This window comes from Pan troglodytes, chromosome 12, assembly GCF_028858775.2.
Source record: "Pan troglodytes isolate AG18354 chromosome 12, NHGRI_mPanTro3-v2.0_pri, whole genome shotgun sequence".
Classification (NCBI taxonomy): Eukaryota; Metazoa; Chordata; class Mammalia; order Primates; family Hominidae; genus Pan; species Pan troglodytes.
In genome coordinates, this window is record NC_072410.2 from 113,211,664 (window position 1) to 113,234,425 (window position 22,762).

Here is a 22,762-nt window from a genome sequence, read left to right on the forward strand (position 1 = left end):
GCCATCAGTGTCCACTAGAAGCAAAGCCAGGCCCCAGCTGGAGGAGACAGCCTGTCTGAGTGCAAGAGGCTGGGAGACCGAGTAGGAGAGAAGAGATATGTCCCCTACCTCCCAGCCCGAAGGAACCTGTCCTCACCCTGAGGGGGCAGTCCTTAATCTACGAGGACTTGTCATCAGCCCACCTGAGATATGTAGACAACATGACATGGCCTGTCCATACACTGAGGAGACCAGTCCTCAGCCTGGAGAATGTATTTCTATATTTCTTTGTCTCAAGTAGCCTGTGAGCTATTAAAGTCCCCAGCTCAAGACCATATGCTACTCATCTTTGTGCCCCTTCTGGGCACAGTGCCCAGGGAATATTGTTGGAGTCCCCCCAGCTTCTTCAGTAATTTCCACTTTCCCTGGGACATACCCATGAGGACACACACCTGCATTCTTTCCAATTTTCACCCTTTTTCTTTGCAGGTCTCACCTCTGGACCAAAGGTCCATAAGTTGTTCTTGTTAAGAATTTCTCCAACGTCTTTTTTCTTGGGGAGCAGTTTCCAGGTCCACTTCAACAAATACTTATTGTATGTCTATAACTGAATGCAAGGGATGGGGCTACTCGCTATGAAGGTACAAACCAATAGTGGAAGTATCGCCCGCCCTGTCCCACCTAGAGTCTGTTAGGAAAACAGAGGGGATGCTTCCCTATGCTGCAGAGATACCCCCAGGGAAGATGACCTTAGTTCACACAGAGCCCCCTGGAGACAGGATATTGACGTGGCCATTGCATCCCAGGCTCTGATCCAAGGTAAGCCCTTGACATTGACTCACACAGCTGAGCTCCTGAGACTGCTGGACTAGCTGGTCACTAACGTGTGAGCTGTAGGCCGAAAGAGGACTCGCATACTGGAATGTTTAGATCAACCAGTCAACACCCCTAGGGGTGTCCACATGGAAGACAAATGTCAGTGAAAGGCAGGAGCCAGAGACTGAGCTGGTGTCATCCACAACGACTGCCACAGCCACTCACTTCCCCCTGCAGGGACAGGTTACCCTGGGGACCATGGGGTCATATCACCTGGTCAGGGCCAGGGACATGCTGCCTGGACATGGCTCTGCAGTCCGGTTAACCCTTCACTTCCACTGGCACATTTTCTTTTTCCTTTCTTTCTTTCTTTCTTTTTTTTTTTTTTTTGAGATGACGTCTCACTCTATCGCCCAGGCCGGAGTGCAGTGGTGTGATCTCGGCTCACTGCAACCTCCGCCTCCCAGGTTCAAGCAATTCTCCTGCCTCAGCCTCCCAAGTAGCTGGGACTACAGGCATGTGCCACCATGCCCAGCTAATATTTGTATTTTTTAGTAGAGATGGGATTTTACCATATTGGCCAGGCTGGTCTCGAACTCCTGACCTTGTGATCCACCTGCCTTGGCCTCCCAAAGTGCTGGGATTACAGGCGTGAACCACCGCGCCTGGCCCACATTTTCTTATTTAATCTATTAGGGGTACTGATTCGTTAATTAAGTCTGTAAGTCCTTCTCCGCCTGCTCCTTTTCTGGAAGACATTTTGCCTTTGAAGTTGATTTTATCTATCATGCACTGCCTAACTAGCTTGACTCTTGGTCTCTGGACATGTCTCCGGACATGTCTCCCAGTCACCAATGGGCCACCTCCAAGGCAGGACCTCCATTGTGCCAACTCAACAAAGCAGGCTGGGCTACGTGTCCAATAAGTGCTGTGGAACAGCAGACGGGAGAGCCTTTACTCAGCTGATCCAAAGAACTTCATGGAACGGGTAGGATTGGTACAGGTTTTGGAGGATGCTGGAATTTGAATAGGCAGAAAGAAGAGGGAGGTGGTATATTTAGGTGAGCAAAGACTTGGAAGAAGGCAAGAAGAAAGAGGGGACAGGCCTGCTAAGGAGAAAGCTATGAAGGAGAATCTGGGGAGGTAAAGGCGGAGAGGGTTAGAGCCAAAGGAGCTCATGCAATGGCAACGGGGAGCCATGGAAGGCTTTTGGGCGGGAGTGACACGATCAAAGTATGATTTTAGGAAAACTAAGCTGGCAGTGGAAGAAGAGTGTGGTTTTAGGCAGATCAAATGCCAAGTAAAAGATTCCCAGAATAGAATTATAAATAGAGTTTCCACAAAAACAAAAACTCTTGCCCTAGTTCACCCTAGCATCTATCTGTCTGTGGAGGGGGATCCGAATTTGTCATAAATGGAACTCCAAGAGAAGGGTAAAAAGGTAATATTGTGCTGCTATATTCAAAAATAGCATTAAGCAGCAAAAACACATTTTGCAAGCCAGACTGTTATCTAAAGAAAGGATCCCCCAAGTTTCTTTCTTCCTTCGGCGTGTCAGCATGTGGGCTTGGAGGACTCAGCCCACAGAGTTCCCTGCAGTGCATAGGAGAGATCCCACTTCATCATTAAAGCTTAGCTGGAAGCAGAATGAAGGAAGATATGATGTAGGAGAAGTAAATGAAAAGCCCACATTTTTTCTGGCTTGGTAGCTGGAGGAGAGAGAAAAAAGAGAGTGAGGAGACAAAGCAGGCAGGTGTGGGACCCCCCGTATCCCTGTCAAGGCTTGCACTGGTACAGGGAAAAGGAGCATTAAATAAGTTCAAGGTTGACGTCAAGGACAGATGATCATATGATCATATCCAGTCTGCCTGCCATGGCAGGATGAGGTGGCTCATGGCAGAAGCTGGGGAGGGCAGCTGGGCAGGAAGGCAGGGGCAGGACAGGGCAGACACTCAGGGGCTTCCCTAATCACGTAAGGGAAGACCAGGTCACAAGGCACTCCAGCCTCAGACGTCAGTGGGGCAAGAGGAATTCAGGTGGGTCAAACTCATCACCCAGGGAACAGAGTGAGAGTGGACACCATCATCGAGGACTACAAGTGTTTGCTGTTGCTGTAAGCAAATGTAAACCCTTCTCTGATACCACCAGACACCATCTTGAAGCCAGAAGAGGTGAAGGACAGGCAGCCTTAGAGACTGAGTATCTGTATCCAAATGCAAGACAGTTTCCTAAAGAGGCCAATTCAGTGAACAGATCGAACCATGTTTAAACAAGATTGAATATAGAATTAATTTTTTCCACTAATCAGTGGGTTGGGGTGGGTGGACCTCAGGAGAACAGACCATGTTAAAGATGGAAAATTTTTAAATTGCACTCACTTTCCTCTGCACATCAGAGTGGCAGTGAGTTACATTTTGCTCTACCAAAGTATGAACTAGGTAGAAGAGACAGGAAGCTATGGGGTCAGAAAACTGGGCCAACATTTGGCTATGCCCTCAAATTGTACCTAGAAAACCCAATAATCTTACAGAATGTGGTGAACCTGTGCATGTCTCGTTTCTGCTAAAGCCACTGTTAATAAGAACATCTGTCTCTCCCTCTTAGATGAAGCAGGGTTACAGGTGGCAAACGTCCAGCACTAATTAGCACTCTGCAATAAACGGCTCTCCATCTTGAGGGGTAACGTCCCTATCTCTCCCTATCTCATGCCTCAGCTCTCAAAGAAACAAGCCCATAAACTGGGGATGGATCAACACTTCACAACCCATATCATCATGCAGTGTGCAGCTCTTGTGTATATCCTAGTGGAAGCTGAGTTTGTTGGCTAATAGGATACAAGACAGGAAGAGCTTAGAATCAAGAGTCCAGTAGACAGAGGAGCAGGCAAGACCGTCTCTATTACTTTCTCCTCTGAGACTGAGGACAAGTCACACAAATGTGGTCAGAAACTCATGTTCTGAGAACTGAGAGAGCCAGCGGTAGGGGAGTCATTTTTAGTTGCAAAGAAACATTGCAGTGGATTGAACTGATGAGAGACAGGCTGCTTGCTGGAGTCTTAGCAACCAGCTTTTCTGAAAGGAAAGAGAGGTGGGTGACCACACTGCCAGCACCTTCTCCTGACTGTCTTGCATTTGCTCCTCCGTCATTGGAACCTGATAACCAATTCTTCGTATAGTAAGGGGATACTACTGAAGTTTTCAGTATTGTTAACATCATCCAAAACAGTTCTTATGTTGCCTTCACATATGTACATTGAAAAGCTTACTGCATTTATTTTCAATGTGAAGGGTACGTGATAGCAACCTTAAAGGAAAAAAAAAAGTTTAAAAATCAAAATCACCCATAATCCCAATATTCTAACTCAAAACAGCCTTTTCCTGTTTTGCACATTACCTTCCACATCCACACTTGTTTTACAACCTTGTAATCAAGTGTATAGACAGTATGGTATTCCCCTTTTGTTTTCATTAATGATATGTCTAAAGCATTTTCCCACATTTTCATAAAAATGATTAATAATGGGGCCGGGCACGGTGGCTCACATCTGTAATGCCAGCACTTTGGGAGGCCAAGATGGGCAGATCACTTGAGGTCAGGAGTTTGAGACCAGCCTGGCCAACATGTAAAACCCTGTCTCTACTAAAAATACAAAAATTAGCCGGGCATGATGGCACGCGCCTGTAATCCCAGCCACTCAGGAGGCTGAGACAGGAGAATCACTTGAAACTGGGAGGTAGAGTTTGCAATGAGCCGAGATCACACCACTGCACTCCAGCCTGGGCAACAGAGCGAGACTCTGTCTCAAAAAAAAGATGAATAATGGCTACAATCTATTTCCTCATATGTCATATCATGATTTACACCATGTGTTTTCTAAGTTCAAAGCAGAAGCTCTGTCCCACCTACCACCGTGGCCACCATGGTGCTCTATCATAATGGAACCTCAACAGACCTGTCAGGACATCATGTCCAAGGTCAATAATCAATAGCATGACAGCATCAGTATTCATCTTGGCCTTGGTCAGCCTCCAAGGTTTCCTGCCTCATCCCACTGCTGCCTCCACCTATTAATAAGGTCTCTCCTCCCTCAGCCCATTTCCTACACAGAAGTGGAAATCCCAGGTGGGCACACTGGCTCACACTTGGCAATCCCAGCACTTTGGGAGGCCGAGGCAGGAGGATCACTTAAATTCAGGAGTTCAAGACCAGCCTGGGCAACATAGTGAGACCCTGTCTCTATAAAAAATAAAAATAAAAAAGTATCCAAGTGCAGTCGTGCGTACCTGTAGTCCTAACTACTCGGGAGGCCAAGGCAGGAGGATCGCTTGAGGCCAGGAGGTCGAGGCTGCAGTAAGCCATGTTTGTGCCACTGCACTCCAGCCTGGGCAACAGAGTGAGGCCTTGTCTCTGGGGGGAAACCCTAGAGGCCCACAGTCCCAGCCCCTTCCAGGCAGGCCAGAAAGGAATGGCAACCATGGAGCCACGGATGGTTCCAGAGGGCTGCAGCAGCAGAACAGCAAGCCCCACTGTCCTGTGTTCCGAAGTGGTCACAGCCGTGTCCCTTCGTGTTGTGGCCCTGGCCAAGGCTGTGGTCATTGCCCAGTTCTCAGCTCCTGTTTATTTCCCACGCCTGTCTCTGCAGCCCTCTGGCAAGTCTAAGGGCTACCCAATATACTGTCAATAAATCTCTTTTCTACGTCAACTAGCCTGAGTCTGTTTCTGTTTCTGTTGTTTGCAGAGACAACAGAAACAGACTAGTTCAATCCTCATTTTCTATTCCTATCAAAGCCTGTCCAAGAGAGAACTGAAAATCTATTTCCACTGAGGCAGAAAAGTACTCTCTCTCATTCATACAAAGCTTTACTACATACAATATTCTTTTTTCATTATGCATGCTGTCTTTTGATTTGTCAAGTCGAAGCATTATAACTTATCTATATGTATTATGTTCAACTAAAAGATAAGAAAAACAGGGCCCAGAGTGGCTCAGTGAATGATCCAGGGTCACACAGTAAATCATCGAGTCTTCTAATTCGAAATTCTGAGCTATCTTCACTTATCAGGCTACCTCCCACTTCAACAGGCTCGATTTCAGGCATTGCAGGATGGCAGGAAACTAACTGGGGATAGGGAGAGGGAATACAGAATGGGGGAGGCTTCTCAGATGGAGAAATTAGAAGGAGTAGGCATATAGAACAAGCAGTGATTTCTGCCAGTTGAGGGGGAAAGAAGTCTTGGAGACACATTCACATGCACACACTCATACACTCACACACTCACTCTCACACACACTCACCCGGCTTACATGCCCTCTCTGCTTTTCCATTACGATGTGCTAAGCCTCCCATGAATTGGTGAGCAGCCACCCAGTCCAGCAAAGCACACCTTTGATGAGCTTCTATTTTTGTGACACTAAGTATTCCATCCTGTGGACTTGAAAACCTAACACCCTCAGTTGAAATGACTCACACATTGAGACCCTGGTGAGGTAAAGGGAACAAAACTGCTGCTTCTCGAGTTTGGTATGAGGGCAGCCAGACCCCCGCCTCCTGCTGCTGTAACGACCCTCGCGCTACCTGCAGGCGGGAATTCAACCAGCTTTGGAAAGGTTCAGACATAAATGCAGGGAGCAGCCCCGAACAGGTGACAAAGAAACGTGAGAGGTAGGCCCCTGACAGTGTGAGGCAGACCCCTAGCATTATAAGGCTGAAATCACAGAAGACGAGTAGAGGCCCCTCCCACAGATCCACTGCCACTGACGGAATAGCGAGCTCCCGCCGGGCAGACGCAACACAGTGGGAAGCACACAGCAGTGCGGGAGATGCCAACGTGCCAAAACGAGAAAGCGAGGAAGCTGCATCCAGCTGAGCTCTGGAGCTAAGCATGATTTATTAGACACAGGAAGGTGTCTTAGCTTGGGTTCCATCGAGAGAAGAGCCTGGGACCAGGATTTGGGAGCAGGTCATTTATTTGGGAGATGGTTTCAGGAAGGAGTGTGGGAGGGTGAAAACCCAGAAGAAAAGACAATGAGTGTGTGTTACTGACAAAGGGTGGGCACCCTGTTTTAATACATGAATGATGAAGATTAAGTATAATGTATGGTAATAAATAATAATAATAATAAAGGCCCACAAAGGATGGTTACTATTGTGGGTAATAGAGGCTCAGTCTTGCTGGGGATCCTCTGAAGAACCATGCAGAATGTACCTCAGAGTTATCCGACCAGAGGATGGGGAAGTTGGAGAATGTAGGTACCATTGGGTTTTTTGTTTTTGTGTGTGTGTGTGTGTTTTTGAGATGGAGTCTCACTCTGTTGCCCAGGCTGGAGTGCAGTGGCACCATCTCTGCTCATTGCAACCTCCACCTCCTGGGTTCAAACGATTCTCCTGCCTCAGCCTCCCAAGTAGCTGGGATTACAAGGATGTGCCACCACGCCTGGCTAAATTTTGTATTTTTAGTAGAGACAGGGTTTCACCATGTTGGCCAGGCTGGTCTCAAACTCCTGGCCTCAAGTGATCTACCCACCTTGGCCTTTCAAAGTGCTAGGATTACAGGTGTGAGCCACCATGCTCAGCCCCATTGGATTTTTCTTTTTGTTTTTTTTTTTGTTCTTTGTTTTGTTTTGAGACAGAGTCTCACTCTGTGGCCCAGGCTGGAATGCAGTGGTGCAATCACCGCTCATTGCAGCCTCAACTTCCTGGGCTCAAAGGATCCTCCTGCCTCAGCCTCCTGAGTAGCTGGGACTACCGGCGCATGCCACCATGCCCAGCTAACTTTTAATTTTTTTTTGTAAAGGCAAGGTCTTATGATGTTGCCCAGGCTGGTCTGGAACTCTTGAGTTCAAGTGATCCTCCCACCTCGGCCTCCTAAAGTGCTGGGATTACAGGCATGAGCTGCTGTGCCCAGCCATTTCATTGGTTAATGGTTGTCCCAGGAGCGTTAGTCCTTCCCCCATTACCTCCCTCTCCCGACGAACACACACGATGTTCAGGAGAAAACCATGAGTCAGTGAAGCAGAATAACAGCTGCAGTGCTTAACGTGGGGCCACAGTTTCCAGAATGTAAGCAATGCTGAAACCAGGCATGCCCAGGCAGTGTGGCATGCAAACCTCTGCTACCCCGGGATGGAGGAGTGTGCTCAATGTCACCGTGGGGATGCCGTCAGCCAAATCCAAACAACTGTGGAAAATGTCTGCAGGACTCATGGCCTGGTTTCTTCCACAATTAAATGGCATTTAAAAAAACAAAAACAAAAAAAAGAAGGGGAACAGACATAAGAAACATACCCATCCAACGCACTCTTTTAAGGATCCTAATTTGAACAAACCAACTGTAAAAAGACTGTTTTGAGACAACTGAGGAAAACGGAATGTGGCCTACATGTGGGATAATATTAAGAAATTTATTGGCTGGGCGCAGTGGCTCACGCCTGTAATCTCAGCACTTTGAGAGGCCAAGATGGGAAGATCACTGGAGCCCAGGAGTTTGAGAACAGCTTGGGCAACGTAGGGAGACCCTGTCTCTACAAAAAATTTAAAAATTAGCTGGGCGTGGTGGCATGTGCCTGTGGTCCCAGCTACTCAGAAGACTGAGGTGGGAGGATTGCTTAAGCCCAGGAGGTCGAGGTTGCAGCGAGCTGTGATGCTCCAGCCTAGGCGACAGAGCAAGACGCCATTTCCCCCCGCCCACCCCCCTCAAAAAAGAAAAAGAAATATATTCTGTTAGGTCTGAGAATGGCATGTAGTTGAGTTTGTTTTTTTAAGTCCTTTCCTATTAGAAATCTATACTGAAATCTTGATGGATGAAATTACATGATGACTGAGATTTGCTTTAAAAGACTCTAGCAAAAAAAAAAAAATGTTGGTGCGAGTGTAGAAGAAATAAAAATAGCAAAATGATGATCATTGTTGAAGCTGGGTGGTAGGTATAATATGGTAGTATGCAATTTTCTCTACTTTTATGAGAAATGTCTATAAACAAGGTTACATTTGGGGAAAAAAAGGAAAGCAATAATATGATGCTCCAGGAGGCATCATCTATCCACTGCTCGTTTACTGAGTAGCTTTTTTGCGTGTTCAAAGATGAGTGAGACAATCTCTACCCTCTGTGAGCAGAAGGTGGAGGGACAAAGAGGAGTTAAGTCCTCAAGCCTTGCGTGCAGTTAAGAAACAATACCACACCACCCCTGGAGGCCACCTCGCAGCAGTGATTAACCAACTTCCATGGGAGTAACATTGACAGTGAGTGCTGGATGGAGCCTGCACTGGAGAAGAGAGAAAAGGTGTGGGGCTTCACACCTTCCCCCATTCTGGAGCCTACAGCTTAATCGCCTGTATTAAAACCTTCCTTCTAAACCCTCATTTTTATAAAATCCAATTTGATTTCTGATTCTTAACATTCCTGTACGTTCAGTCAGCTAATACACATAAATACTGTTATTAGTGTTTTGAGAACTCCTAGAAGAAGCAGAATTGGGTGGTTAGGGGTTGAACAGAGAGGCAGGAGAGAAGTAGAAACTTTGTTTTGGGAAGGCTGGAAGTGGGAAAGTTAGGTCAGAATTCCACAGGGCCTTGGCATCGGGCTCATGCCTAACAGGAAGGAGGAAGCAAGCTCTCAAGATGGGGTTAGGGTCCCATTAGTTTCTGCAAAGCTTTGCACAGAGTCATGTGGTACCCCTGGCCTGGGGCCAAGGGCACTGAGCAGGTTCTCCTGCAAGTGCCGTTCGAGCCAAAGTGATCAGGAAGAGCTTCTTCCATCAAGGACACCCAGGCAACTCTGTCTTTGATCCCCAGACTGAAAGGGGGGGGAGTCATCACAGTTCAACTTAGTTAAACATTTTTGAACTTGACTGTGTGTCAGGCCACACACTGGCCCTGGAGCTAAGGAGACCAAGTAGGCACTTTCTCTTTGTCAAGGTTCTTTGATTGTAAACAACAGAAGCGACCTCCGGATGTGAGAGAACTCACAGTCCTAATGGAAAAGCTGAAGAACCAAGCTTCAGAGAGGACAGACACCAGAGGAGCTCTGGGGACTTAGGGGACAGAAGCCATAGGATAGGCTCCAGTCATGTTCTGCCTTTTTGTCACCCCACTCAAATCCAGATACCGGGGAAGAGACTTCTAGAGGGACCATCAGAAGCATGCTTGGTGGCAGATGTGCTACCCCTCAATAAGAAAAGTGTTTTGTTTATTTGGTTTTTGTTTTGAGATGGAGTCTTGCTCTGTCTTCTAGGCTCACTGCAACCTCTGCCTCCCAGGCTCAAGTGATTTTCGTGCCTCAGCACCCCCAAGTAGCTGGGACTACAGGCGTGCACCACCACACTCAGCTAATTTTTGTATTTTTAGCAGAGATGGGGTTTCGCCATGTTGGCCAGGATGGTCTCAAACTCCCAACCTCAAGTCTATCCGCCGATCTCGACCTCCTGAAGTGCTGGGATTACAGGCGTGAGCCACTGTGCGCAGCCAATAAGGAAGTTTTTAAAAAGGGAAGTTATTATCCACTCCTCTCAGTCAGATGCATTGGCTTCTGGCTGTCTGGGTTGTCTAGAAGCAGATTCCGTGCAGGCTGAGCACAGCAGGGAAAGGGCTCTGTTAGATGGGGGATGAGTCTTTGTTTCACACTGACTCATCCCTGCATCCTGAGGCTGTTGACTGTGTAGACTTAGCCCTGACATAGGTGAACTGGGGTCAGGCCTGTGGTTCTCACTTGTAAATCTGAGATAATCTATAAATGGTTTTCTCTCTGGTTTTCTTTCCCAGTAGAAGCGGTTCTTTTGTTTCTTGTTCTTTGTTTTTTTTTTTTTTTTTTTTTTTTTTGGAGACAGAGTCTCACACTGTCGCCCAGGCTGGAGTGCAATGGTGCAATCTCGGCCCACTGCAACCTCCGCCTCCGGGTTCAAGCGATTCTCCTGCCTCAGCCTCCAGAGTAGATGGGACTATAAGCGCACGCCACCACGACCAGCTAATTTTTTATATTTTTAGCAGACACAGGATTTCACTATGTTGGCCAGGCTGGTCTTGAACTCCTGACTTCATGATCTGCCCACCTCAGCCTCCTAAAGTGCTGGGATTACAGGCATGAGCCACCACACCCAGCCTAGTAGAAGCAGTTCTTACAGAAAAGTTTCTATTTGCAAGAGAGGTGACTCAAAACTTGATAATTGATTTTGTTTTGCTGTAAATGTCTTTAAACATTTTTTAAAACCCTCTAGAACTTTGGAGGGGGAGGCTTCGCTGCCTGGGGCTGCAGAGTGTGGTGGTGGCTGCCAGTCACATCAGTGGGGGCTGGGCACACCCAGGACCCTCCAAGGGCTCATTTCTTACCCCAGGGTCAGGGTAAGCATCTTTGGTGACCACAGTCAAGGTGGGCTTGAGCCATAGGTTCTATTTTATTCTGAAACATGCCTGTGAAGTGCATCCGGCCCGGGGAGTTGGAATTACTCATGCCCAGTCAGTCAGCTACTGAAGATAAAAATCAGAACAAAAACTAAAGATGCCTGGGGTTGTGGCGTGGTTGAATAGCTGAGTCACACTTCATCTTCTTCCACTCTCAGCTCAAAGATCGAAGGAAGACCAGAGTCTGACAGTCATCGAGTCTGACGCACTCCCACTGCAGCAAAAGTTTGAGTTCCCCTCTCCAGCATTCTGGCCACCGAGTGGTCCCTGCTGTCCTTGAGGGTCTTTGGTGACAAGGAACTCACCTTCCAGGGAAGCCTCTTCCACCCTGGGACAATTCAGATTATGAAAGGACACTCAGATACAGAGCTGAAACTCTCTACCTAATTGTTCCTTTTGGGTTTCACAGAAAAAAAGAAAAAAAAATTTTTTTTTTGAGACAGGGTCTGGCTCTGTCACCCAGGCTGGAGTGCAGTGGCATGCTGTCAGCTCACTGCAACCTCCACCTCTCTGGCTCAAGCAATTCTTGGGCCTCAGCCTCCCAAGCTGGGACTACAGGCACACACCACCCCACCCAGCTGATTTGTTGTATTTTCAGTAGAGATGGGGTTTCGCCATGTTGGCCAGCCTGGTCTCGAACTCCTGGCCTCAAGTTGATCTGCCCGCCTCAGCCTCCCAAAGTTCTGTGATTACAGTTGTGAGCCACCATGCCTGGCTGGGAAAAAATTTTTTTTGTTCTTCTTTCAATGGACAGTTCTTCGAATATCTGATAACAGTTTTCAGAGTCTCCTCCAAGCTATAGCCCCAGTCCTTCAGGTAACCCCTGTGACGTGTCTCGAACCTCCCCAGCAGCCCTAGTGGCTCCCTCTGCATGCAGTCCAGGCTGTCCCCATCTCTCTTAAAGCCTGTGAGCACAGAAGTCCAGTTTTCCGGGTAAGCAGCCTGTGGCTGCTAATACTGCATGGTGCTTGGCATCACGTAGGCAGCCATAGCACTGTGGAAGAAAGGAGAAAAGTGGAGTAGAGAAGACAGGAGGGAGAGCGGGAAAGAAAGGGAAGATGAAAGAAAAGGAAGGAGGGAGGGTAGATGGCTTTCAGCCAACATCTGCATGTCACTTCTAGCAGAGTTGCTGCTGTTGCCGTCTCCCCTGCCTGGGCTGGACTGGGCTGCCCCAGACCCTGTCCCCAGATGCCCCCACAAACTTGCTGCTATTCAGAAGGCTGGCTCTCATGGAGTCCTCAGCATACCTGCTCCTGCTCCTGGAGAACTGGGCCCTGGAGAGAGCACAGCACACAGAGGCAGCTAGGAAAGCTGACAGCCTCCCCGCCCCATTCAGCACCGTACCCCAGTACTTAGAGCTGGGGCCCCAGGAGGGATGCAGAGGTCCAAGTTTGGGCTCCAGAAGCTGCTGGCCCAAGGCAGTCAGTGGCTGCTCTGGTTCCAGTTGTGTACGCACTTCAGAACTCACCCCCAAGCTTCCACAGCACTTTCTAGGGCCAAGAGAAAACAGACAGGAAGATGTAGTGGAATGATGACCAGGTGCATTTTCACTAATAGGACACTTTCGTACTCATGATCTCATTCAGTCTCACTGGGACCTTTATCTTCTCATTTCACGTATATATAAGCAAAGGATCAGAGAGGCTTGCCCAAGGTTAATCTCAGTATCATTCAGAGAACTATAGTTCTATAGAGTCACACACACACAACGCAATCTCTATCTCACATCATTCTCTCCTCTCCCCAGTCCTAGTACATAGATGTTGTTCTTACTTTCAGAGATAGAAACTGACGACCAGAGATTTAGGTTAGCGGCCCAAGGTCACACAGCTAGTGACTATCTCAGAATAAAAATCCTGGTTGTTCAGGCTAACATCCATGCTGTGTCCACTTGATTTATATGGGAGGTTTCCTCCCATACAAATAAAACACCCCATTGAGATAACAATACGAATAATCTGTATGAAAAGTCTGTTCTGTTCTGTTCTTACGCTAACTCCTTAGTCTGTAGAAACAAAGCAGTTCACAGACACCCAATAGAAGCAATGAAAGCATCTCCCATTGTCTTTTCCACCACGTGCTCCTAAGAGGAAAACTGATGGGCCAACAAAGATTGGCTCCAAGCACGGAATCTCCATGAAAAAACAATGCTTTTTTAAAAAGGCATTATAAGCAGAATACAAAATTATAGGTTCACTGTGGTTACCACGGAGGAGGATGAAATGCATATGGAAATAGACAGAGGCCGGAAGGGAAATGCAAACATTCAATCAGGCCAATGGCAAAGGGATGGTTTATTTTTCTTTCTTAAAAATGTATTTAATGACTTTATCATATTTGTGCAATAACAAAAAAGACTCTCATATAATGCACAAATATTCATAATCTGAAATACAGAAGACCTCCAAGCAGTGGTATAAACCTAAGCTGCAGCTGCCGGAGTCCCTGGGATATTGCTGCTTGGTTGACCATGTTCGACCTTGACCAGTTCCGTTAACAGTCACCATAGAGATGGAGAAGAGAGAGAGGCGGAGCAGTCTTTCCACCATGCAGTTTGGCTGACTGCTTGTTACTATAACATTTTGAATACAGACTGTTCCCTACATCTCTGTTTTTGTAGAGCCTTGTCTTCAAGTCAGAGTTCATTAAATTCTGCTGACTTCCCAGAGCACCTACTATGTGCTGGGCCCCAGATATACAAGAATAGTAGGCTAGGCCCCTACCTAGTGACAGCTCATAGCAGGCTCAGTTCTTGGTGGTTTTTGGAGCCTGTGGAGGGTGAAGCATCATACGCTCCCAAACTGCTTCAAAACTTAAAAATAATAGAACCCATAATGTACCCTCTAAGTCTCCAAATCTTGCTAAGTAATTGCTAATCTTGCTAAGTAATTGCTAAGGCTTTTTCTTTTCTTTTCTTTTCTTTTCCTTCTTTTTTTTTTGGCTCACTAGACAGGACACGAGATATGTATATTTTATTTTTATCCCTAGACTGTATCACCAACTTCTGGAGAACAGAGGCTGTGTTTAATTACCTATATTCCTGGCATAGGGCCTAGCACTGGCCACCTGCTGAGCAGTACGGACTCAGTGTTTGCTGAATATACTGAGCATCCAGAATGAACTCTGCACTGTGCTCCTGAATGAAAGAGTGAATGGATGGGTGCATGGATGGATGGGGCACTAGATGGAGGGTGGAAGGATGGATGGATGGATGGATAGATAGGTCGATGAGTGAATGGATGAATAGGTGGATGGGTGATTGGGCAGATGGATGGATGGGGGTATGCATGGTGGGAGGTTGGATAGATGGATGGATAGATGGATGAGTGGATGGATGAATAGGTGGATGGGTGGGTGGATGGATGGATGGATGGATGGATAGATGGATGAGTGGATGGATGAATAGGTGGATGGGTGGATGGATGATGGAAGGATGAATGAATGGATGGGTGGATGGATGGATGGATGGATGGGTGGAGAGTAAGGCACTGCATCAAGATACAGATGCACAAGTTGGGAAACAGGAGGAAAGTTTAATCAAGAACTATTCACGAAGTGGAGGAAAATGTTTATGGCAATCAGTAATGGATGCAGTTCCCTGGGGTAAGAAACAGAAGGAGCAGTTACCACCCCTAGTCCTGAGGGACAAAGGGAAAAAAATAATGACCAGAACCCAAAGAGAGGAACTAACCAGAGAGGAAGCATCAGGGAGAGGGAAGTAGGCAGGTCACACATACAATGTGTGGCCTTTTCCCACTGACTTTTTTCTTTTTTTTTTTTTTTGATTATACTTTAAGTTCTAGGGTACATGTGCACAATGTGCAGGTTTGTTACATATATATACACGTGCCATGTTGGTGTGCTGCACCCATTAACTCGTTATTTACATTAGGTATATCTCCTAATACTATCCCTCCCCGCTCCCCCAACCCCACAACAGGCCCCAGTGTGTGATGTTCCCCACCATGTCCAAATGTTCTCATTGTTCAATTCCCACCTATGAGTGAGAACATGCGGTGTTTGGTTTTCTGTCCTTGCGACAGTTTGGTCAGGATGATGATTTCCAGCTTCATCCATGTCCCTACAAAGAACATGAACTCACCCCTTTTTATGGCTGCATAGTGTTCCATGGTGTATATGTGACACATTTTTTCTTAATCCAGTCTATCATTGATGGACATTTGGTTTGGTTCCAAGTCTTTGCTATTGTGAATAGTGCCGCAATAAACATACAAGTGTATGTGTCTTTATAGCAGCATGATTTATAATCCTCTGGGTATATGCCCAGTAATGGGATGGCTGGGTCAAATGGTATTTCTAGTTCTAGATCCTTGAGGAATCGCCACACTGTCTTCCACAATGGTTGAACTAGTTTACAGTCCCACCAACAGTGTAAAAGTGTTCCTATTTCTCCACATCCTCTCCAGCACCTGTTGTTTCCTGACTTTTTAATGTTTGCCATTCTAACTGGTGTGAGATGGTATCTCATTGTGGTTTTGACTTGCACCTCTCTGATGGCCAGTAATGATGAGCATTTTTTCATGTGTCTGTTGGCTGCATAAATGTCTTCTTTTGAGAAGTGTCTGCCTATATCCTTTGCCCACTTTTTGATGGGGTTGTTTGATTTTTTTCTTGTAAATTTGTTTATTTGTAGATTCTGGATATTAGCCCTTTGCCCACTGACTTTTTTCGTGTAGCATAATGTCTTCAAGGTTTATGCATGTTGTATTTTATTTCCTTTGTTGTCTAATAGCATTCCATCCTGTCGATCTTGTTTATCTGGAATGCATTATGGATGCTGCTATGAGCATTTGTGTGCAAGTTTTTGTGTGTACATATGCTTTCATTTCTCTTGGAAATATATGCAGCGGTGGAATGGCAGGGTCATGTGGTAACTCTGTTTAGCCTTTTGAGGAACTGCTAGACAATTTTCCAGCCACTGTTAAGTGTCTGCCCCAGTTAACATTCCCACCAGCGGCACACAAGGGCTCCAGTGCCTCCACATCCTCATCAACACATTATGATCTGTCTTTTTGATATGCAGCTGTCTTTTGATGCATCCTAGTGGGTGTGAAGTGGTGTCTCATTGTAGGTTTCATTTGCATTTCCCTGAGAGCTAATGGCAAACATAGTTTTGCCTTGTTACTTTATCTGCAGCAGTGTCAGTAAAAGATAGTGTGTTAGGTTTGGAGGGAACTTGGATGTCACTGCTCCAACTTTGTCATTTTCTAGATGGGTAAACGAAGGCTCAGAGCAGACCAGGGGCTTGCCCACATTCAAGCAATCAGTCAGGGGAAACCCTGGGGGTAGGGCTCAGGTTTTCTGACCCCTAGACTGTGACTTCTTTCTCTGTCATCTGGATCAGAGGACAGGTGCTATGCCCCTCCAGTGCTGTCCCCACCCTTCTTCACCCTGCACTATGCCCAGAGAGGCTGGGGCATACCAGCTACATCAATGCATCCCTTGCCCTCTAGTTTCTTTCTTTTTTTTTTTTTGAGATGGAGTCTCACTCTCTCTCCTGGGCTGGAGCGCAGTGGTGTGATCTCAGCTCACTGCAACCTCCATCTCCCAGGTTCAAGTGATTCACCTGCCTCAGCTTCCCGAGTAATTGGGACTACAGGTGTGCACCACCATGCCCAGTTACTTTTTGTATTTTTAGTAGAGATGGGGTTTCACCATGTTGGCCAGGCTGGTCTCGAACTCCTGACCTCAGATGATCCACCCACCTGGGCCTCCCAAAGTGCTGGGATTACAGGCGTGAGCCACCATGCCTGGCCTTGGTTTCTTTTTCTTTTTTTTTCTTTTTTCTTTTTCTTTTCCTTTTTTTTTTGAGACGGAGTCTCACTCTGTTGCCCAGGCTGGAGTGCAGTGGCACCATCTCAGCTCACTGCAACCTCCACCTGCCAAGCTCAGCACCACCACACCCTGCTAATTTTTGTATTTTTTGTAGAGACAGAGTTTCACCATGTTGCCCAGGCTGGACTTGAACTCTTGGCCTCCCAAAGCGCTGGGATTACAGGAATGAACCACGGCACCCGGCCGCCCTCTAGTTTCTTATGGGGTTCAGCCAGTGGAAGTCACCAGCTAGAGACTGGCATGCAGGAAGTGCTGAGGCTGTGTGACCTGGTTCCCTTGAGGGTGGACCAAAGAGTGAAGACAGGCTGGGAGGGAGACTTGGTCAGGTGAGCAGCCAGCCAGCAGGAGCCTCTTTCAGAGGAAGATGTGGGTTTATTTATCTCTCTTGCTCTCTCTTATGCAGAAAGCTCTTCACTGCTGCTCAGCCCTGGAGAGGGGGAGGAGGGGCAAAGCTCCCCCGAACCCCACACCCCCTCGCAAGTGATTGCTAATATTTATCATGTGTTTGCCAAGTGCCAGGACAATACCAAACCCCTCAAAGGCATTAGCTCATTTTATATTTGCAGGAACCCTAGGAGGCAAGTCCAGTTTCCAGATGAGGACGTTCAGGTGTGGAAGGAGTAGCTGTCAAGGTCACGCAGCAATGCAGGTGCAGTCAGTGGCAGGACCAGACATAGAAACTCCTGTTTTGGCACAATCCAGACTCCATTCTTCACCCCGCCCCCAACCCTGCATTCTGCTGCAGTGCCAGGCTGTGCCACTGAGAGGTCACCATCTGTAGCACCCACCTGGCTGCCTCGAGGTCTAGAGTCCTGGGACTGTGACGGGACCAGGTACCAGCTGGGAGGCAGGCCATCCATAAAGGCCTCATGGGAGCTGAGCAGGCCTCACTGGGCATGGAAAACAGCCCTCCCTACTGCGTCACGGGTCACTGTTGCACCTGGGGAGGGAGGAAATCCAAGTGTGTTATACTCGCGGCACATCTCAATACAGATTCATCACATTTCAAGCATTCAATAGCCACGTGTGCTTAGTGGCTACCACGTTAGTGCATTTTGAAATGAAATTTCATAATAAATTTTTAATAATAAAGGCTCAGGAAAAGCGGGTAACCTTCCCAAGGTCACAAAACTAGAAATGGCAGCGTTGAGGTGTGAACCTTGCCTGTCTGACACCAGACCTGGGCATTGCCCAATACCCCACACAATGAGGGGCCTCAGGGTGCAGATCTGGGTGTGGTTTGGAACATCGCATCCTGCACTGCCTGGCCAGAGGGGTTGCCTGCTGACTTCCAGCTCAGCCTCCCGGTTATGAAGATGGCACTCAGCGGGTACGGGGTCGGGTAGGGAGGCAGAAAGATGCAGTCTATATGTCCTGCAGGGAGGACTTGCACCCAAAAAGCCAAAGGATCCCTGGCGGTTGAGGCTGTAACCCAGAGACAATCAGTCATTTTCTGCCACTCATTCCTGTCTCAGCAAAGCCCACCTGGTTGCAGGGCCCAGCCCTCCCCGGGAAAGCCAGGAGCATGCTGTTTCCAAACTCCCAATATTTGCTGTCCTTGCAAACCAATAAGGCCGCAGCTTGCAAAGAATGCTGATGGAATCAATGGCATCTGAGGGTGACTTTGAAAAAGAACAGGAGTACTGCTGAAACAGCTCACTCAATGACAGGGACATCAATGAGAGAACTAGAGAGGGATCAATACCCTGAAGGTGAACCGTTTGCAAACTGGAACCACTATTGAGCAACTGACAAGCCAGCCTCAGAAGTGGGCAACCACGGGAACATAAAGGGAGGTGCTTACAAGCCCCCAAACCCATCTTTTTTTTCAAGCAGAGAATTCTGCTTATGCACATGTGATGGAAGTCTCTTTACCAAATCATGAGTCTCTTTGATTTTCAGAGCTACAAAAGAGATCCTGGATTCCTTTGACCTGAGTATCATTTCACAAACCACTTCAGGTCTCAATAAATAAGAAATGGTTTCAGTTCTTAAGGGCCTGCTTTACCACATAGTGCAAGGGTCTGGAACCAGAGCCAGGACTGGGAAATTGAGAGATCTGGATTCAAGTCTTGGTTCTGCCATTAACCAACTGGGAGCTCTCAGATACCACATTTACCTAGTCTGAGCTGCAGTTTCCCCTTCTATAAAGTGGGTCCAGATGACATGTGGTGTCCAAGGTGTGCCCATTCCTTAGTGACAAGGGGGAATAAGGATTGCTGGGAGAATTCGAAGAAAAATATCTCGCATATAGAAGGAGCTTAATAAGTGATTGTAAATTGAATGAAGGTAACAGGTAAATTCTAGATCCCTCTGGGCTCCATTTACCATTTTTTGTGTTGTCACTCCCACCCACCTCCTCTGCCCCATCTCTCACTTTCCCTGCCTGGTACTTGAAGCTTCCAGCATTATCTCCCTGTTTGTATCTTCCTGCGCATACTGCTTTTCATGTCTTTGCATATGCCGTTTCTCCTGCCTCAAATTCCCTTCCATCCTGCACTGGCTTGCCTAACCCTTATTCATTCTTTAAAACCCAAGGTAGGTGTCATTTACTCCTGACCTCCCTTCCTGCACATTATGAGTGAGTTTCCATTCCCAAACAGCATTGATCTCTTCTTCTCTGGGGCTGCCTCAGCACTGTGGAGACTTTTTTCCCTGTGTGTACAGAATTGTACTGTAATTGATTTTTATCCCCACTGAACTGGGACTCCCCAAGGGCAGGGACTCCTTGTTCCTCATTGTGGCCCCAGCCTGGGACCATGCTCAGGAAGATGGGTATGGTTCTAACATGCCTCACAGCACCTTATTCCTCTGAGAAGGCCCGAGGATGTGCCGGACATCCTATCTGGGGGGGCTTTGGTCCCCTGAAGAATCCAGACTTTCCTATATCCGGGAGATCCCTTCCCCAAACACTCCCCAGAGATACGTTCTCCCTGCAACTAAACACGAGGCTGGCTCTACGGGGGCTGGGCGCTGGCGAGAGCCTGGTGAGGAGCCCTCTTTACAGCCAGGACACACCAAGCCCTCCCTTCCTCTTCTTCCTCCATTGCTGCCATTATCCATTAAAGCAGCACTGCCCCAGAGGACCAGGAGAGCCGGAGGAGTAGACAGATTATAGGGAGTTCTCCTCCACCCTTCCCTCTCCTCCCCTCTAGCTCTCTTTCTCCTTTAAAAAAAACATCTGTGGGCAGCTTACCATGGGATCCACATTACTTATCACAGCTACTTGGGATACAGAAACCAACGTCACAGCCCCTGCCTTGGGAGAGCTCATGGGCTAGTGGGAGGAAGCACAGAAGGAAACGCATGGTTGCAAGGGAGGGCAGGAAATGCAATGCTGAGGTCCACCAGGTGCCAGCATGCAATGAGAGAGCAAGGGGCAGGGCGAGGGCAGATACTGTGCAGATGGTGCCCTGTCCTGGCCCTTGCTGAACAGGGGAGGGAGCTTGAAGAACAGCCTGCACCCTTGGTGGGCTGCCTCTGCCGCGCCTCTTCTCTGGGTGTCTCCTGAACCTTGCAAAAGCACAGTGGTGGGCAGTGGTGGCCCTAGGGTCAGGGCTGTTTGGAAAAGAGTCGGAGAAAATTTAGAAGAGGAGAACCTTGGTTTTTTTTGTTGTTTTTTTTTGAGATGGAGTCTCGCTCTGTCGCCCAGGCTGGAGTGCAGTGGCGCCATCTCAGCTCACTGCAAGCTCCGCCTCCCAGGTTCACGGCATTCTCCTGCCTCAGCCTCCCAAGTAGCTGGGACTACAGGCGCCCACCACCATGCCTGGCTAATTTTTTGTAATTTTAGTAGAGACGGGGTTTCACTGTGTTAGCCAGAATGATCTCGATCTCCTGACCTCATGATCCGCCCGCCTCGGCCTCCCAAAGTGCTGGGATTACAGGCATGAGCCACCGTGCCCGGCCGAGAACCTTGGTCTTAAAGGATGAGTAGACCCTTGTCAGTAACAAAGAGTGGGATATTCCAGGTAGAGGGAAGAGCATGATGCAGGGAGGGAGGAGGGCAGAAGAGGGGCTGGTGAACAGGGGGACTGCCAGAGAAAGTGGAGCGGCGGGCAAGGACCAGGACTGGGGGCCTGATGCCACGCCAAGGGGTTTAATTATCCTGGGCAGGTGAAAAGCCATGGAAGGGGTGCATATGCGGGAGTGACATCATCTGCCTCTCCTTCTACTTATGTCTCCCAGAACCTCTAGGCTCTCTGTAGGTAGAGCCACAAACGCCACTCACGTGCCATGTGTTGAGTTTCTCAGCCTCCTCAGGATTAGCCCCAACAGCACTTCACTCTCCTGAAGCAGGCACATCCTCACACAGCTTTTCTCTCTGGGAACCCATCAATGCAGCTCTCCAGTGCACTGAGTCTGAACCCCACTGCCAGGAGTGACAGTCAAAATACCTCACCTCCCACCCAACGTGGCAGAGTCCCAGCAGCAGCAGAGCTGGAGGCCCCCACCCACCACCCCCAGGGCTGGGCCAGGCATTGACCCTCTCATTGCTAGATCAGGGTGTGGAGAGTTTATAGGGTTCCAGGAAAGAATGGGAGCGACAGGAGGGCATGCACGATGCTTGAGGACAGCAGCTCTTTACTCATGGGAGCACCTATTTCAGTATGTTCACAACCCACACACCTGTCCAGGGCATACACCGTCCACATCGGCCCTTAGGTAAAGACCTGGAAGAGAAGCTTCCTGAAGTTCCTTCCAGCAATGACAGGGAGGCCCCTAACCCAAGTGACGGAGGGCTCAAAGTGAGACTAAACAAGACTTTGAACTGGAAGGCACTTTTGTTGGTCAGTTACTATAGCGCAGTTACTTCTGCGATAACCAAGAGAATGACTCTGTACTTGAAACTCTGGCCAGCGATGAACTCACTTTCGAAGAACTCTGGAGTACACAATGGTTTTCCTGCCTATGCTTTTTCACAAAAGCTGTCAGGAGCCTAGAATTCCGCACCAGGAAATACAGACAAATATTTGCTGTCATCAGAAACCTGTAAAACCAGTCACCAAGTGAAGAGCATGTGTGAACAGGGTCTCTGATGAGACATTGGTCCCTGCAAGGCCTGCTGGATACTCACTTTTCAATCATCATCAGTTGGCCACACTGGAATCCAGGCAGACACACACATACAGCATGCACTGATGGCAGGCAGCCCCAAGCGGTGTCTCACTTACTTGAAACGAGGAATTAGGCCTGGCAGGTGACTAAGTTGGAATTTCTGAGGTTAATGATCTAGAATGAATAATTTGTGCTACAAAAGATGCTTGAAATTAATATTTGTTGAATATCTACTATGCATTCAACACTCTGTTAGGTGCTGGGAGAAACACAGTCTCTGCCTTCAAGTTGGGGAACTACCATGGCACATGGTGAACAATAAATTGCTTTTCAACAACACTGAAAAATGTAAAGGACCCTAAAAATATACGGTGATATAAAATCTCAAGCCTCACAACCAAAGTAACTTCCAAATAGATGTTTATCTTCATGAGCAATTTCTAAACGCACCTTGAAGCTTTCTCCATCAACAAATATTTGACTCTCTTACCAATCAGTCAATTGGGTATGTGCCCAGCCCTGTGGATTGTTGCCTACAAAGCCAATGATTTTAAACTACACACTGCGAAGAAGAAACACACATGGGTTCTCTCTTGGGTAGGGAGAGCCTAGCCCTGTGGGAACAGTCCGGGCTAGAGCCGTTTCCTATTGTGTGGGTTTCC

At 47.8% G+C, this 22,762-nt stretch overlaps 1 long non-coding RNA gene across 2 annotated transcripts in view; it reads right to left on the minus strand.

The window, feature by feature from the left end:
* LOC134807946 (uncharacterized) overlaps positions 1-22,762 on the minus strand; it is a 74,259-nt gene that overhangs the window by 46,301 nt on the left and 5,196 nt on the right. The window contains exon 4 of one of the 2 annotated variants that reach the window (XR_010149628.1): positions 17,834-17,985. The exons of the other annotated variant lie outside the window; for it this stretch is intronic. This is a non-coding gene — a long non-coding RNA (uncharacterized LOC134807946). The remainder of the gene's footprint in view (positions 1-17,833; positions 17,986-22,762) is intronic. 2 annotated transcript variants of the gene reach the window in all.